Source organism: Barbatula barbatula (assembly GCF_947034865.1).
Source record: "Barbatula barbatula genome assembly, chromosome: 21".
NCBI classification, from domain to species: Eukaryota; Metazoa; Chordata; class Actinopteri; order Cypriniformes; family Nemacheilidae; genus Barbatula; species Barbatula barbatula.
Window position 1 is genome coordinate 3,658,979 of NC_136784.1, and position 16,803 is coordinate 3,675,781.

Consider the following 16,803-nt stretch of genomic DNA (forward strand, 5'->3'; position numbering starts at 1 on the left):
CTACAACACTGATGATTTGAAACTGTCTAAAACTACAATTCAAGATTTTTTCTTTATGCTGGAAAATGTGACAAAAAACTGGCACAAATATGGTAATGCTAACTTTTGTGGCACCTGTCGGGAACAGGGAGGGTTGCTATGTTCCTGTCAAGTATTCATGGCTAGTTTAGAATAGTGAAAGGAGGAAGACTGGCTAATTTGAATGATTCCATACAGTCATGAATATTTTAGTACGATTTGTTTTAGGTTTAGGGGTTGGATCGGGGGAGGTATGTTTTTGTACGATTCACATCTTTTCACATTTATATGAATTAGCCACCTCATAAAATAGTTACGAATTGCCGTGAGATCATGTTGAACAAGGAGATTTTTCTGATGCAGTAACACAAACAAATGCTACTGTGCATACCTGCGTTTGTGGACTGTTTATGGCGGTTCTAGATGGTGAAATTATTGCGATGCCAAACTGAATAGTGAGATAAAGAAAGAACTTGGAGATGATGGGGATTAAACCCAGGACCTTATACATGCAAAGCAACCACCCGGTGTAGCTTATGTTAAATAATGAAATGACAGAATTTGGAAAACTCCGCCCATTTGTACGACTCCACCCCATGTACAGTATTTAATAACATTCAAGAATGAATCTCTGTCAACAGAATTCATGAAGACTTTGCTGAGCGTAAGTGCTTAAGAATTCACATTACGTTTTTTTGGTCTAAATGTGCAGTTTACAGATCCATTTTCATGAACACTAGTATGCTGTTTAACTTTTTATTTTCATTCCTAAAAGCCACTCTGGCTATAATGTAAATATTTAAATGTAGTATAAATTAATCATTTAACATATCACAATTTAAACAATTAATGAAACTATTATTGGTTACACACTTCATACTTGTATGTTTTGTGAAATATAATACACACCGAAGAATTTATGAAATTTTTTGTGTGAATTTGCTTAATGTTCGGCACACAGTTTTTTTCAAGTAAATTTGCTTCAATGTTTTTGTGGCAAGTTTTTGCACACAGTTTTTTATTATAAAAAACTACGGTTTGTGCAAAAATTAGGTAAATTAACCTAATTGTTTAATACTTTCATTTGGAATTGAAGAAAAATGTTTAAAGATTTTAAAAAATATGTTTTTTTAACTTTTCTTTTCCTCAAGGTTTTTAAGTCCACTTTAACTTTTAAAAACATTACTTTTGGAATTCTGTTCATGAACCACTGCCAGCATGTGTTCTGAAAAACTACATTTCATATCATGGAATTCAAATGGACTCAAAACAAAGATAGAGAAAGTGAAGAGTGAAATCAAGAAAAAAAACTACAATGTTGTTTTCCTTCAAGAGACACGCTCAAGTGATGAGAACATATTTAGAAAACTGGACGGTTATCAACTATTCTACACCACACAAACACCAAACGTTACAGGAGTTGCTATATTAATAAAAAACAGCATATTTGAAGAAAGCAGATACCCAACAGACTTCTGGCTGGATGCTGCTGGCTGCTACATTGTGGTTAAATGTACCCTGAAAGGACAACTCTTCACTCTTGTGAGTGTATACAATTGTCACTCTAATATAGAACCCTTAATGAAACTCAGAAGTGTACTTGAGAAGAATGCAGAGGGCATCCTGCTGATAGGAGGAGATTTTAACGTTCCACTTAATCCGTATCTGGACCGAACATCTACAAAGAAAAATAAACATCACTCACTTCTGAGACCAGTCGTCAAGGAATTCATGACATCTTTTCATCTTGTTGATGTGTGGAGAAGACGTCACCCAACAGAAAAGAAATATTCTTACAAGCAAAGGAATGTTGAATCAAGATTGGACTATATGTTCGTACCAGAGGAGTCAATGCAATATATTGATATGTGTGAAATGTCTCCAGACAAAAGCTGCTCTGACCATTATCCAATTGTGTTTGATATCAATGTGATCAAAACAGAAAGCCAGAAAATAGAACTATTTCTGATTATCATTAAAGAGAACAAAATGGATGTCTTGAGCTTTCAGAAGTCAGTTGTGGATAAATGGTTGAGCTGTAAACGTAAATACTGGCCAAATATTGATTTGACTTTAAATCACCAGACACCTCTGACTATCACTGCCAGTGAGGTTGATCGGGCAATTCAGTCTTTGGTTGTGAACGATGCTGAACGTCCAGATGGCATACCACTCTCCTTCTATAGGAGTTACTCACATGTTCTCATGCCATATTTGTGTGCTTTTTATCATAAAGTACTTGAACAACCAACAAAATCTTTGAATGTGTTGTTTCCAATCTCTGAGACACATTCATTTAACATTGACTATCTGATTTTGGCAACCATCATGGCCAGGTGGCTTTATGAGCACTTGCAGTACCATTCGACAGACTACACTGTTGGAGATAATAAAACAACAGTGTTGTTCACCAACAAAAGGTCACAGAGTAGTGTCAAGTGGTCTGTCTTAAAAAATGATGTACTGGGTAAAATAACAATGCCACCTGTACAGAATGAAGGAGGTGTTACACGCAGGACAGAGCCGGCCTTATTGGAAAGATGTAAGATTGCTGCTCTTCACAAGATCCTGAAATATAACAGGAGTAAAAATGAAGTATTACTCCGGTGGGGTTGTCCTCTGACTCCAGTGCTGGTGACACTGTATCTGAAACATGTTGCTAATGAAATGGTTCAAGAGGTCAATGACAAAAAACCATCCATCCATATTTCTATGGAGAATGTCATTGTTAGATTATCTGTTAAATCTGAACCATCACTAAATCATTTGACAGAGAAATACACTGATGTTGACTGTACGATTCTACACTTTTCTATTCAACCAGAATTGTCTGATCATGTTCTTTCTGGGTTGGATTCAATGACTTTGATGGAATCATAAAGTTGTGCAAATTATCATGCATTTTCAAGGTTTTAACTATTTGTTTTAAATAAGTTGACTATTAGAGTCTTTGTTTGTTTTTGTGAGAGATGATGAGAGCTAATGGAGTGTAAACTATAAGGTGTCATGTTGACTGTTTGCTAAAAGAGCATCATTTGATTTATTTTTCTCTTATATTTTTGATTGATTAAATAAATATTTTGATTTTAATTTAGTTAAATATTACAAAGTTCAACAGAATGTTATGTTGAAGAGCATTTACTGTTTTCTTGTACTGTATATACTGCAATATAAAAAGCTGAGACTAAGTTTATACCAAAATAAAACAATTTACAAAATAAAGCATCAAATTCCTCTGAGTGAAGGCAGCAGAGAGATGGCTTATTACGTTTTGAAACAGATTCAGTTTGCGTGAGCCTCTGTAGTTTTATTACAATAAAACATTTAGGAGTTGTAACTGAATGTTTAGACAACCCCCCCCCCCAATAAATATTTAGGACTCAAATATATACGGACAAATAAATATAATCATAAATAAAAGTTGTTGGTTGTTCATGGGTCATTGTGACTTTAGTTTTGTATGTAAAATGTATGCAAGATCAGGTGATTGATTTATGGATTACTAAACCCATTCGCCACCTGTATTGAAAGTTCAGAGTGTGCAATATAAACCCATAGTCTATTCTATTCTATTATAAAATTGGAACTTAAATATGTTAACAAACAGCTAAAACATAAAAAATTGCTCATTGTCCACATATACTGTATATGGACCTATAACTTCAGATATTAACAAACCATGCATGTTTGTGTCAAATGTATTACACGTGATTGGACCTTAATTTGGATTGGAAGGTAATTTGAATTCTTACAAATAAGGCTTTCTGTACATTCACTGAATGGAGGGACACATACAAACTGTTGTGGTTTCTCTTAGATATATTGTGGATGGCAAACTGAAAGCAGTTGTTGTGACTTTAGATGTGCATCTATAATCTTAAATTCAAATGCTTTTAAAGGTAGGATGTAAACTGTCTAATGTACTTTCAGCAAAAACAGAAGTGAAAGCACAACAGGTGAAGGTGCTTTACTTTTAAGAACAGGTAAAACCTGTTAATAGATTTCCAAGAATATAAGTAAAGATTTTATCTCAGAAATGATAATGGGTGCAGCATATATCTTGTTCACAGCATGCTTTATAAGTAATTATGATCTTATATAAAGAATACTGGGAACCTGGTACAAAATGGCAGTATGCTGAATAGACAGACAGACAGGCAAATACACAAATTCTTACAGTATGTATTTAATGTACTTCAAACAAATGAGTTAAATTTCAAGTTTGCGCTAGTACATTTTCAAATTTTTATTATTTTCGGGGGTTTACAGTAAACATACTGTATATGGTTTATATATATATAATCCAAGCAAACATTAAAGCTGTCTGATTTATACAGCAGTCGTTAATGTCACACGCAGCTTTTACTTTTTATTTTAAAAATAAAAAGATAGTTATTAATAATGGGTGATGGTGACAAAAAATGCAGTTTGACAAGACTTTGAAACACAGAATCTCCACCTAAAGACAAACTCAGAGCCTTGGAATGTAAAACAACAAAAGAGAAAAACTAAAAAATATGTTTTGTATGTATTTGTATAAGGTGCTTGTACATATGACAATAAAGGACTTTGATAAAAGCATCTACAAAATGTATTGTGTGCAACTTTAGTTAATCTATGGAATCTTTTTTCATGTCAAACCTGTTTTACAGAGTGTTCACACGCAAATCTGACGTCAAATGCCTTATTGTTTAACATTAAAAGTAAGAAGTCTTATTGTTTTGCTGAAAACATTTTGGTTTGACAGATGACGAATTGTTGTCCTTTTTCACACATACATCCGAAATGTTATAAAAGAAACATTCAACGTTTTTTGTCTGAAAACATAATTTTTGTCTTGATACTGTAGATATAAAGGCCAAAAGCCTTTTTACACATGAACACAGTCATTTACTGAACATTTCACTTATTATCAATAACATATTTGTGAATAAATGTATCAGTTTTGTCTATAAAATACTGGAAGAGCTAAATCAATGATGAACAGCTGAGCGCTGGACACTGGGATTCTAACTTGGATTGACAGTTGTTTTCAGCTACAGGTTCTTTATATTGCTAAACACTTTTGTAATTGTTTTAATTAAAAGTTAACAATATGTTTTTAAATATTTTGATTGAAAAAATAAGCAAGGGTGGGGAAGGGAGTTGATGTCCCTGCAAAATGCCACAAACTGATGTTGAAAAAAAACTTTTAAAACATTTAAGAGAGATTCATTTATTTACTTAAAACGTATTTACTGTACATTATATTAACAAGTAAAGACAAACATACTGTAAATTATCTAAAATAAAGGCAAACCCTCTTAAGCCCGTCCCACCATCAGTATTTAAAACTCTGCACAGACAACAATCCCTCACTTCAAGCTGACAAGCTTTCATGTTCACTCAACCAAAGAACTCAATGAATGTAAGTATTTTTTTGTGTTATTAATAATAGCTGTATAATAATAATAATTGTATAAAAATGTAGTCATTTTTATGATATGTGACCACGGATCACAAAACTAGTCATAAGTAGCACAGGATCATTTGTAGTAAAAGACAAAAATACATTGTAAAGATCAAAATTATAGCCAAAAATCATTAGGATATAAAGTAAATATCATGTTCCATGAAGATATTTTGTACCTTAAATATATGAAAAGGTTATTTTTGAGAGTAGATGGCCTGCTACAGTGCTTCTGATTAACAACTTCAAAGGCAATTTTCTCAATATTTTGATTTGTTTTTGACGCACAAATTCCAAAGTTTTAAACAGTTGTATCTCAGCCAGATATTCTTATTGACCCATAAGACTGGTTTTGTTGTCCAGAGTCACATATGATCAACAACAATTACATTCATGGACTGAGGTGAATACTCACTAAGTAAACTATTTTTGAGATAACGTTTCCAACAACTTCAATGTTTTAATTCAATGTCCTTATTTTCTTGTAGATTTGAAAGCACTTGGATGTGTCTGCCCTGTAACATATAGCTCTGTGATCATGAATCCTACCGAGTTATCTTTTATGACATGGAATACAAATGGGCTTAAATCTAAGATTAAGGAGGTGATAACAGAAATAGAGAAACACAAGTGCCATGTTGCCTTCCTTCAGGAAACACACATTGGGCCAACTGACAGAGGTGTTTTTGAGACACTTGACAAGTGGAAATCAGTTTTTACAATGTATAGGCCCAAAGAAAGAGGGGTGGCTATTTTAATAAGAAAAGACATTCTCACATCAAAGATCTACAATCGCAAGGATGCTGCTGGCTGCTACATTGCAGTTAAATGTACCCTCAAAGGTCAGCTGTATACACTTGTCAGTGTGTATACTCACCAAATAGATTCAAGACCTCTAAAGAGACTTAGAACGACACTGGATAATTTTGCAGCAGGCGTTTTGTTGATCGGAGGAGACTTCAACATCCCTCTGAATCCATTTCTGGACAAAAATTCATTAATAAAGAATGAACGACATTTAAGGTTAAGACCAACAGTAGAGAAATTCATGACATCTTTTCATCTTGTGGATGTGTGGAGAAGGCTCAATCCGGTATGTCGTCAATATACCTATTCAAAAAGTAAATCAACAATTAAGTCGCGGTTAGACTATCTTTTTGTGCCGGAGGAATCTGTACAATATGTAAAAAGCTGTGAGATCTCTGTGGAAAGCTGCTGCTCTGACCATCAGCCAGTTCTCTTTCAAATCAGGTGCAACACAACAAACAAATCAACAAGTGACTTGGATGTCAGCAAAACAACAACAAAATCTGATATCTCAAAAATAGTTGAAGAGGTTTCACAGAAATGGCTCATTGACAAACAAAAAATATGGGGTCAGGAATTGAATATGACTCCTAATCACAGTGATTTTGCAAGAATTCAGGTTATGGATGTTAAAAAAGCGATTCAATCTTTGGCAGTAAACAAGAACAAAGATAAACGGCCAGATGGTTTTTCACTCTTATTCTATAGGAGCTATTCTTATGCTCTCATGCCATATCTGTACGTGTTTTATAACACTTTACTTAAACAACCGGTGAAAGTCCCAAAGTCTTTTAATAGGACTACAAATGTATATGGGACTCATTTTATATTTAATGTCGACTATCTGATTCTGGCAACCATCATGGCCAGGTGGCTTAGTGACCACTTGGATTCTCACTCAGCAGTCTACACTGATGCAAAAACAGGTGCTGCCGTGCTGTTTGCTTTCAAAAAGGAAGCAAAAAATATCCAATGGTCATTCTTAGAGCGCTGCTTAAGTAAAGAACAAAGAAAAGAACCACTTTTGTACACTGCATTTAACTTTGCCCTTCTTGAAAAGCTTCTGAAAAACAGCCCTTGTGGCAAGTACAAAATACTATGCTGGGGCTGTCCACTAACTCCTGTATTGAGGAGACTGTATCTCACACATGTTGCTGAAAGGTTTCTTGAAAGTGTAAGGCAGCAGGATTCAGAAGTGCATATTTGCAAAGAGAACGTCATTGTGAGAATCTCTGAATATGTCACGAGAGAAACTCTTGAAAATGTACAGAAGCAATTACCCACTGTGCACTGTAAATTTGTTAATGAACTTACGAGTCAACAATCTGTTTAGTTTAGTCTTATATTTATCATAAATATAAATTATAAACACACATTTAATGAGCACAAAGTTGTGTGATGTAATATTTGTTTAACTTTAAATGTCAACATTTAACTTTAGCTTAAATTCTTAAAACATATGTATATATATATATATATATATATATATATATATACTATATATATATATGTGTGTGTGTGTGTGTGTGTGTAATGTAGAAGTTTAACAGAACAAAAATGTAAATGCATCATCTCATATTTGATGTCATTGTAATGTAACTGTTCTTTTGCTCGTTTAGCTATATTGTGTTATGGCCATCATACATATCTCAACATATTAAAACTGAGGATCTGACAATTGAATAATTTATTTATTTATAGCTGTTGTTACTTGGTCACCTGCCAGGCAACTGGAATCTTAATAGACTTAATGATTAAATATCTTTATATCTGTAGAATTACTGCAACTGTGAGTTTATCAATGCATATTAAAGCTAAGACTTTTTAGTAGTTGAATAATTCAGTTATTTAACAAATTTCTTCATCTTGATTTCAATGGTTTCTTTTTTTTTCTTGTAATTTTATTATAACTTTTGTTTTTCAGTCATTCAGTTACAATATACATTCTTTTGAGACATTCAAAAAACTTTAAGTAATGTATTAAATTATCCTTCTGTATAGTTGAAGATCATGTTAACAATGCCATTTACACTAAGAAAATAAAAATAACAGATTGGTAATTTGCTGTTTTATCAATGTTTTTGAATGACTGTCTGTCGATAGCAGGGTTATTCAATTGAAGTTCCAAGAGGTCCGGTCTTTATACTTTCTTCCAAACGAAGGTTCAGACAATATGTTTTTTGAAAAATAAAAAAACTTAAATAAATATTTAATAAATTCAGCCCAGTTGAATATACTGTATAAAATATACAATCTTTTATCAGGTCATTTATTTTATATTTTGATATATGTATGTATAGGCTCTGTGGTTTAGGGGAATGCCCTCTTAATAGAAGTCTGATAATTCATATTTGTAAAAAAAAAAAACTACTGACAACATGCAAACAGCAAATGTAATGTAACAATCAAAATGCTATATAACCATTAAAAACATATACAGAAAACAGAGTTAATAAATAAATTAGCCTTTCCATACCAGTGTCACCTTTCATACCAATTAAAACGTTGTTCATCACAAAATATGACCCCGCTTGTGAAAACCCAGCAAAAGTTCTTCATAAAATCATCCTACAGAATATTATATGAAAATATAACAATATCTTCAATATTAACTGAATAATACCAAAATCTTATTGAAATCAATGCATGAAATGAATCTTCGATGCTTGTTATAATAATCATTTCGATAATGAGATGTTAGTTTGGGTTTTCACAGGGTCACAAATGTTTACATTTTGACCAATAATGCTAAATGTAGATAAAACGTTATGGTTAATAAAATATCACAAATCTTGTGGAAAAGTTGGAGACATACAGCAAACAGTTAACAGACTGACGGATACAAATGCTTTAATATTTGCTGCATTTAGTTTACTGTTGTGTGTCCATTTACCTGCTTGTGTGTCTGCACCAGTGTTGTTAAAATAAGCACGTGTTTGGCTCCCTCTTCATGCAAAATAAAGATATTAGAGGATATGTCTGGCGGTCTATTGAGGATGACTAGTCTATAGCCTACACCGATGTTTGTTAGTTTTTTCAATGAAACCAAATTCTTGTAATATATTATTACATTTATTTTGAATAATAAATACCATGAACATTAACTTTATGTTCTTTAGTTTGTGAATTGGTCTGAAGGCTGGGAGAGTCTCTTTACCCTTTATTGCAACCAACCTCTAGAGGTTGTAATAATACAATTGTATATCTAATATAGAACCCTTGATGAAACTCAAAAGCGTACTTGTGAAGTATAATAGGAGAGTTTAATTTCCCTCTGAATTAATTTATGGACAGAACATCTACAAAGAAGAATAAACACTCACTTTTCAAACCAGTTGTTGAGGAATTATTGTCATCTTTTGATGTGTTGAGAAGACTTAACCCCCCAAAAAGGCAATATCCCTACCAGCAAAACAATTTCAAATCAGAACTGGACTACATTTTTGTACCAGAGGTGTAGATATTGTGACGAGCGGGCCAGTGGCCAATCAGCGTCGTCATGGCAACGGCGTAATCAAGCCACCACACCGGCAGATCGTCACCACCTGGTCCCTATCAAGCTCACCCTTTATAAACAGAGGAGGAAGAGGAAAGGGTGAGCTTGTTCTCAACGGAGATGTTATTGTCTAACGTGTCGTTTGCTTCCTTTAACAGAGACCAGCGAGTGACGATCACCAAGGCAGCGCTCACCAGGCACAGACACTTCACCACCTTTCACCTAAGAGGCACGAGCACCACCTCTGAACCCGGGAGCACACGAGGAGCTAACTTCCCCACAGCTGCACTTACCTGTAACCCTTTTGCTGTGTCTCCCATTAAACCACCCTCCGGGGCTAGAAAGATTCGAAGTACTGTGTCTGTCTCGTCTATGCTTGCCACAGTGGTGGAGAATGCGGGCACATTGACGGGACAGCTTCTAACAGAATCTGTCTGGTTTTTTTCTTGTCGTCTGTAGGAAATCGCTCTCTCTCTCTCTCTCCGCTCCAACCCGAGTTCGGATGAAGATGGAAGGAATTATTCAGCGCCTCACGGACATCTCCGCCCAACAACATGTGTTCAGCGAACAGCTCGCTCGCCGGCAAGAGCGTTTGGAGCACCAGCTCGAAACCATCCAGGCCACCGCAGCACAGGTTCCCCTCCCAGATGGCCGTGCCACCGCCCACCACCATCTCACCAAGCTCACCGAGCTAGATGACATCGATGCGTACCTCCACACATTTGAGGTAATCGCTACCAGAGAGGCTTGGGACAAAGGCGATTGGGCACAACTGCTGGCGCCCTTCTTGACCGGCGAGGCACAGAGGGCATATTTCGCTCTCCCCGCCCAACATCAAGAGGATTACGAGAGTCTGAAAGCCGAAATCCTCGCCCGGGTGGGGTTATCACCGGTAGCCGCGGCGCAACAGTTCCAGCAGTGGGCGTACAACGAACAACTTCCCATTCGGGTACAGGCTGCGCAGCTGTCGAGGCTTGCCCAGTTGTGGCTCCTAACCGAGGAACTCTCAGCCAGACAAGTCGCAGAGAAGGTCGTCCTTGATCGCCTACTCCGGGCCCTGCCTCGCCGTGTTAGAAATCCGGTGAGCATGCGTAACCCCACCTCCCTCCGAGAGCTTGTGGAGTCTGTCGAGCTGGCGGATGCAGCACTCGCCCGGGAAGGAGGAGAGAGAGCGATTCCTCAGCCCCGGAGGGTGAACTCCCCTTGGCGACCGCAGGAGGGTATCTCTCGGCCAGTCAGCAGACCCCCGGTGGCCTCACCGCAGGACGAGCCGATGCCCACGGATCCGGCATCTCCTACACCACGGGCGTGGCTGGCGGGTTGCATCGTCCATAGGAAACTTCCACCAAGCGCCCCAGAGAGGGTCGTACGAGTCGACGGCAAGACCCTGGTGGCCACCCTTTACTCCGGCAGTTCCATTACCCTGGTTCGAGACGGCGTACTCTCCCCTCGTCCGATGCGGAACACCCGACTTCCTATAAAATGTGTCCATGGAGACACCCGCGAGGTCCCGCGCCGTCGAGTTGAGATCGCGGCAAGCCCCGGGTCCTGGCCTTTGGAAGTAGGCATTGTGAATGACCTCCCTGTACCTCTTCTCCTCGGACGTGACTGGCCAGGGTTCGACCAACTGTTGGCCGCGACGATGCAGCCCAATCGATGGACGACCAAGCCCCCGCGACGCCGACGCACAGCGAGAACTCAGCTAGCGCTGATGGCCACCGAAAGTGAGCAAGGGGGTGAGTGTGTTCCTCGTTCCACTAACCTGGATGTTGATCTTTTTCAGAGGGTCACCGAAGGGGGTTCGTTTGGAAGGGAGCAACGGGAAGATGACCGCTTACGCAACTGTTGGAACCAAGTTCGACTAGTCGACAAGGAAGTCAGACATCCAGCTCCTCACCCTCTTCCTCATTTCATCGTGAAGAACGGGCTGCTGTACTGTGTCGCCCTAAGGTGGGGGGAGGAAAAATCCTTGTTGGTCGTTCCCAAGGCGAAGACGGGGGTAGTTATGGAGCTTGCACATGTGCACCCGATGGCCGGACATCTCGCGGCCGCCAACACGGCCCAGCGGATAAGGGACCGTTTCCACTGGCCAGGACTCGAAGCGGAGGTAAAAAGGTTCTGCCAAGGATGTCCCACCTGCCAGCTGACGTCCCCCCAACGACCTCCCCCTAGCCCCTTGATCCCTCTCCCCGTGATAGAGATACCCTTCTCGCGCATTGGCCTGGACCTGGTGGGGCCCCTTCCGAAGTCTGCCCGTGGTCATGAATACAGTCTCGTAATCGTTGATTATGCCACCCGGTATCCGGAAGCCCTCCCTCTTCGAAAAGCCACCACCAAGGCGATTGCCAAAGAGGTCTTCATGCTGTTCAGCAGGGTGGGAATCCCCTCCGAGATATTGACGGACCAAGGGACCCCCTTCATGTCTCGGCTGATGGCCGATCTCTGCCACCTACTCAAGGTGAAACAGCTCCGCACTTCGGTATATCACCCTCAGACGGACGGCTTAGTAGAGAGATTCAACCAAACCCTGAAGAGGATGTTATGGCGAGTGGTGGCAGAGGATGGGCGTGACTGGGACCTCATGCTTCCCTACGTGCTCTTCGGCGTGAGAGAGGTACCCCAGGCGTCTACCGGGTTTACCCCGTTTGAACTTCTGTTTGGCCGTCAACCTCGGGGGCTCCTGGATGTAGCCCGAGATGCCTGGGAGCAACAACCCGCCCCGCATCGGAATATTGTGGAGCATGTTCAACAGATGAGAGAACGCATCGACCGGGTCATGCCACTCGTGAAGGAGCATCTGCTCGAGGCCCAGCGCGCCCAGAAGCGGTTGTATTACCGGCCCACACAGCCAAGAGAATTCCAGCCAGGTGACCGCGTGTTACTGTTGACCCCCTCAGCTACCTCGAAGTTCCTGGCGTCCTGGAAGGGCCCCTACACCATCGTCGAGAAGGTTGGGCCGGTCAACTACCGGGTCCGTCAGCCGGGCAGAAGGAAACTCGAACAGCTCTACCACGTGAACTTGCTAAAAAAGTGGGTGGCCCCAGCCCAAGAGATGGCCGCCTTCGCGGAGATGGAACCACCAGTGGTTCAAGTGGGCGAGCACCTTTCCCCAGACCAGAAGGGCGATCTAGAGACCTTGGTCCGTCAGTTCTCTGATGTATTCCGGGAACGACCCGGGCAGACTCGAATCATCCAACATGAGATTCGGACACCCCCGGGAGTCGTCGTCCGACAGCGGCCCTACCGGGTCCCTGAGGCTCGTCGGCTGGCTATTGAGGAAGAAATTACCAGGATGAAAGATCTGCAGGTGATTGAACCCTCACGTAGCCCCTGGTCCAGCCCAATCGTAATGGTACCAAAGCCAGATGGAACATTACGGTTCTGCAACGACTTTCGGCGCCTCAACAAGGTCTCCGCTTTCGACAGCTACCCCATGCCCCGAGTGGATGAACTCCTGGACCGGTTAGGGAAGGCACGGTTTATCTCAACGCTTGACCTTACCAAGGGCTACTGGCAGGTACCCCTTTCCCCGGAGGCCAAGGAGAAAACTGCCTTCAGTACACCGTCGGGCCATTGGCAATATAGGGTCTTGCCCTTTGGACTGCATGGAGCACCTGCCACGTTCCAACGCATGATGGACATTCTGTTGAGGCCCCACCAAAGTTACGCGGCAGCCTACTTGGATGACTTGGTTATCCACTCGGGGTCGTGGGAGGAACATTTGACGAGGCTCCGGAAGATCCTGCTGGACCTGCGGAAGGCAGGGCTCGCTGCGAACCCGAGAAAGTGCCACCTGGGCCTGGCGGAAGCCCACTACCTCGGCTTCAGAGTTGGACGCGGATTAATCCAACCACAGCCCAACAAAACAGAGGCCGTCCAGAAGGCTCCCCGACCTACCACGAAGACCCAGGTGCGTGCGTTTCTCGGGTTAGCCGGCTATTACAGGTGCTTCATCCCTGCTTTCTCCTCTCTAGCCAGCCCCCTGACCGACCTGACCAAGAAGGGGCAGCCGGAGAAAGTAATCTGGAACCAGGAGGCCCAGGCAGCGTTTCGGGCCCTGAAACAGGCTCTCTCCTCCTCGCCCGTCTTACACACCCCAGACTTCGGCTGCCCCTTCACACTCCAGACTGATGCTTCCGACACCGGGTTGGGAGCGGTCCTGTCCCAGGACCTGGATGGAAAGGAACACCCGGTCGTCTACATCAGTCGGAAGCTCACCCCAGCTGAAACCCGGTATGCCATGGTGGAGAAAGAAGCCCTCGCCATAAAGTGGGCTGTCCTGGAGCTCCGCTATTACCTGCTGGGAAGGAGCTTCACCCTGGTTACAGACCACGAACCATTGACCTGGATGGCCAAAGCCAAGGACTCCAATGCCAGGGTGACCAGGTGGTTCCTTGCGCTCCAGGACTACCACTTCACAGTCACACATCGGGCGGGGGCTTCCCATGGCAACGCCGATGGCCTATCCCGGATGTGGTCAGGTTGGGCATCAAGGTCAGGGGCACAAATTCCCCCCCAGTGCCCCCTAATTCCGTACAGAGCGAGCCGCCATACCATGTCGACGCTTAGGGGGGGGGGAGTGTGACGAGCGGGCCAGTGGCCAATCAGCGTCGTCATGGCAACGGCGTAATCAAGCCACCACACCGGCAGATCGTCACCACCTGGTCCCTATCAAGCTCACCCTTTATAAACAGAGGAGGAAGAGGAAAGGGTGAGCTTGTTCTCAACGGAGATGTTATTGTCTAACGTGTCGTTTGCTTCCTTTAACAGAGACCAGCGAGTGACGATCACCAAGGCACCGCTCACCAGGCACAGACACTTCACCACCTTTCACCTAAGAGGCACGAGCACCACCTCTGAACCCGGGAGCACACGAGGAGCTAACTTCACCACAGCTGCACTTACCTGTAACCCTTTTGCTGTGTCTCCCATTAAACCACCCTCCGGGGCTAGAAAGATTCGAAGTACTGTGTCTGTCTCGTCTATGCTTGCCACAATATGTTGACAAGTGCTTTATTTGTCCAGAACAAAGCTGCTCAGGGCTGCGTTACTCGATAACGTTGTCTCTTAGTGTGCTATGAAGACTCTAAATTTATATGTTAACTACAGGTTTACCTTTTCTATGCGTGTTTCCCGAACTCTACCTTAGGAGGTTATTATCCCACGTGCCACGGTAACAGGTGCTGTCCACAGCGGTGGTGCTGAATTAATGGATATTGATCGCTCGACAATCAATTATTCACTTTATACAGACGGCTCTATGTGAGATAGCGGCGTTTTTAATAAAATAAGCACTTTAGAAATAGTTGAAGCTGCGTTTATTAGGACTTAATTGTGAAATCAATGTGCGAACCCACAATCTCATGCCTCATAAATCAAAGTTTCTCAAACTTTGGGTAATAAGGAGCGTCGCGCAAAGCCGCTTGCTGTTGCGGTGCATTAAAAAGATTTATTCCAGCAACATACAATTGCACTTGTACAGTGTAGTTCACACGTTTATTGTGCTTGATCACTGGATGCTCAAGTGGCGTGTTTACAGCACAAAGCGTAGCTTATGGCCGCGTTTATTAAAACATTAAAATATAATCAACATTATTATTCACACTTACAAGAGGAATAATATAAACAAGTATGCCATAATTGTTCAGTATTTGTGGTATTGTGGTATTTTGATATTGCAATAATTTTTTTTTATTCATGTCTGGAAAAATAAAAATACTAAAATGGAGTGAATGTTAGTTTTTTCCCTATTTTCTAATTTAAAAGTGTGCACCTGGTCATTGCCTTATAGAGTCCTAATCCTTTTCTGGAAAACGGTTTGCCAGCTGATGTGCCTTGGGATAATAAGCTATATTTAAAAAAGCTAACAAACGTCAGTGTATGGTGATATTATAAATGAAAACACTTCAATACACTGGGTGTATTACAACTTGAGTATTTTATTTGTAAAATTAAAACTAAGTTAAAGTAAAAAATATAAATGTAATAATAAATCAAATGTTATATTCAATTATTTTATTAAATCGTATATGTGAAATAAAACTGCGATGAAGAATGAACCGTCAACAGTGATAATATAAAGCTAAGAGCGGTCCAGATCAACCTTATGAAAGTATGACCTACAAGGTACTATACTTAACTAAGAAGGTTTCGGGAAACACATATTAATGACAAGGCACAGCTTAAGGTATAACTTAAGAACGACGCAGCGTTAAGAAGGTTTATTGAAACGCAGCCCTGAACAATATCCAGTTGTGGTTGAAATCAGCATTTCTCATAAAGACAGACAGAAACCAGAATGTCTAGATTTCAGTTCAGACAGCGAGATGCACAGTATCTCAAGCTTCCAGGACTTAGTTCTGGATCACTGATTCATTTGTAAATGTAAATACTGGTTGACCCTTTAACTCAGTGGTAAGAGCATGACGTTAACAACGCCAAGGTTGTGGGTTACTGTAAATGTAAAAGCAAATGTTTTTAACGATTTTATCAAAATCGAAAAGAAATGTAGGTGGAGGGGTACCCACCTTAAATACCCAAAAAATACAAACATCAGCTTTCTGTACCAATGTTCATTGTCCACCAGAGAGCAGCCTAGTTATAAGAATCACTTTGCTGAACAGGTATTTCTTATGTTGGGTTAATGGGATATATATGTACATATTATTTTGTATTTCAATTTACAAACATGTTTTTCTTATTTTAAATGTATAGTAAACAAGAGTAGAACATTTTGATAGAATTTATTTGACCTTGCATGAAGGAAGTAACAAATCAATATGTAAATCTGAGTGAAATGCATATCTGCTTTTATCTTTGCAACTTATATATTTTTACTGTAGTTTTTCTTTAAAAGAAATTTATTTTTCGATTTTAGGTTTGTCATCAAGTCCACACAACAACACCAATAAATTGAACGGTTCATCATTTTTAGTTTAACAAACTGCTTTGATGGATCACGCTCATGGGCGGACTGGCCAGTGACACATTCTGTCAAAGTCCCATCGATGGCCTAGGGCCGTGGCCAGGGGTG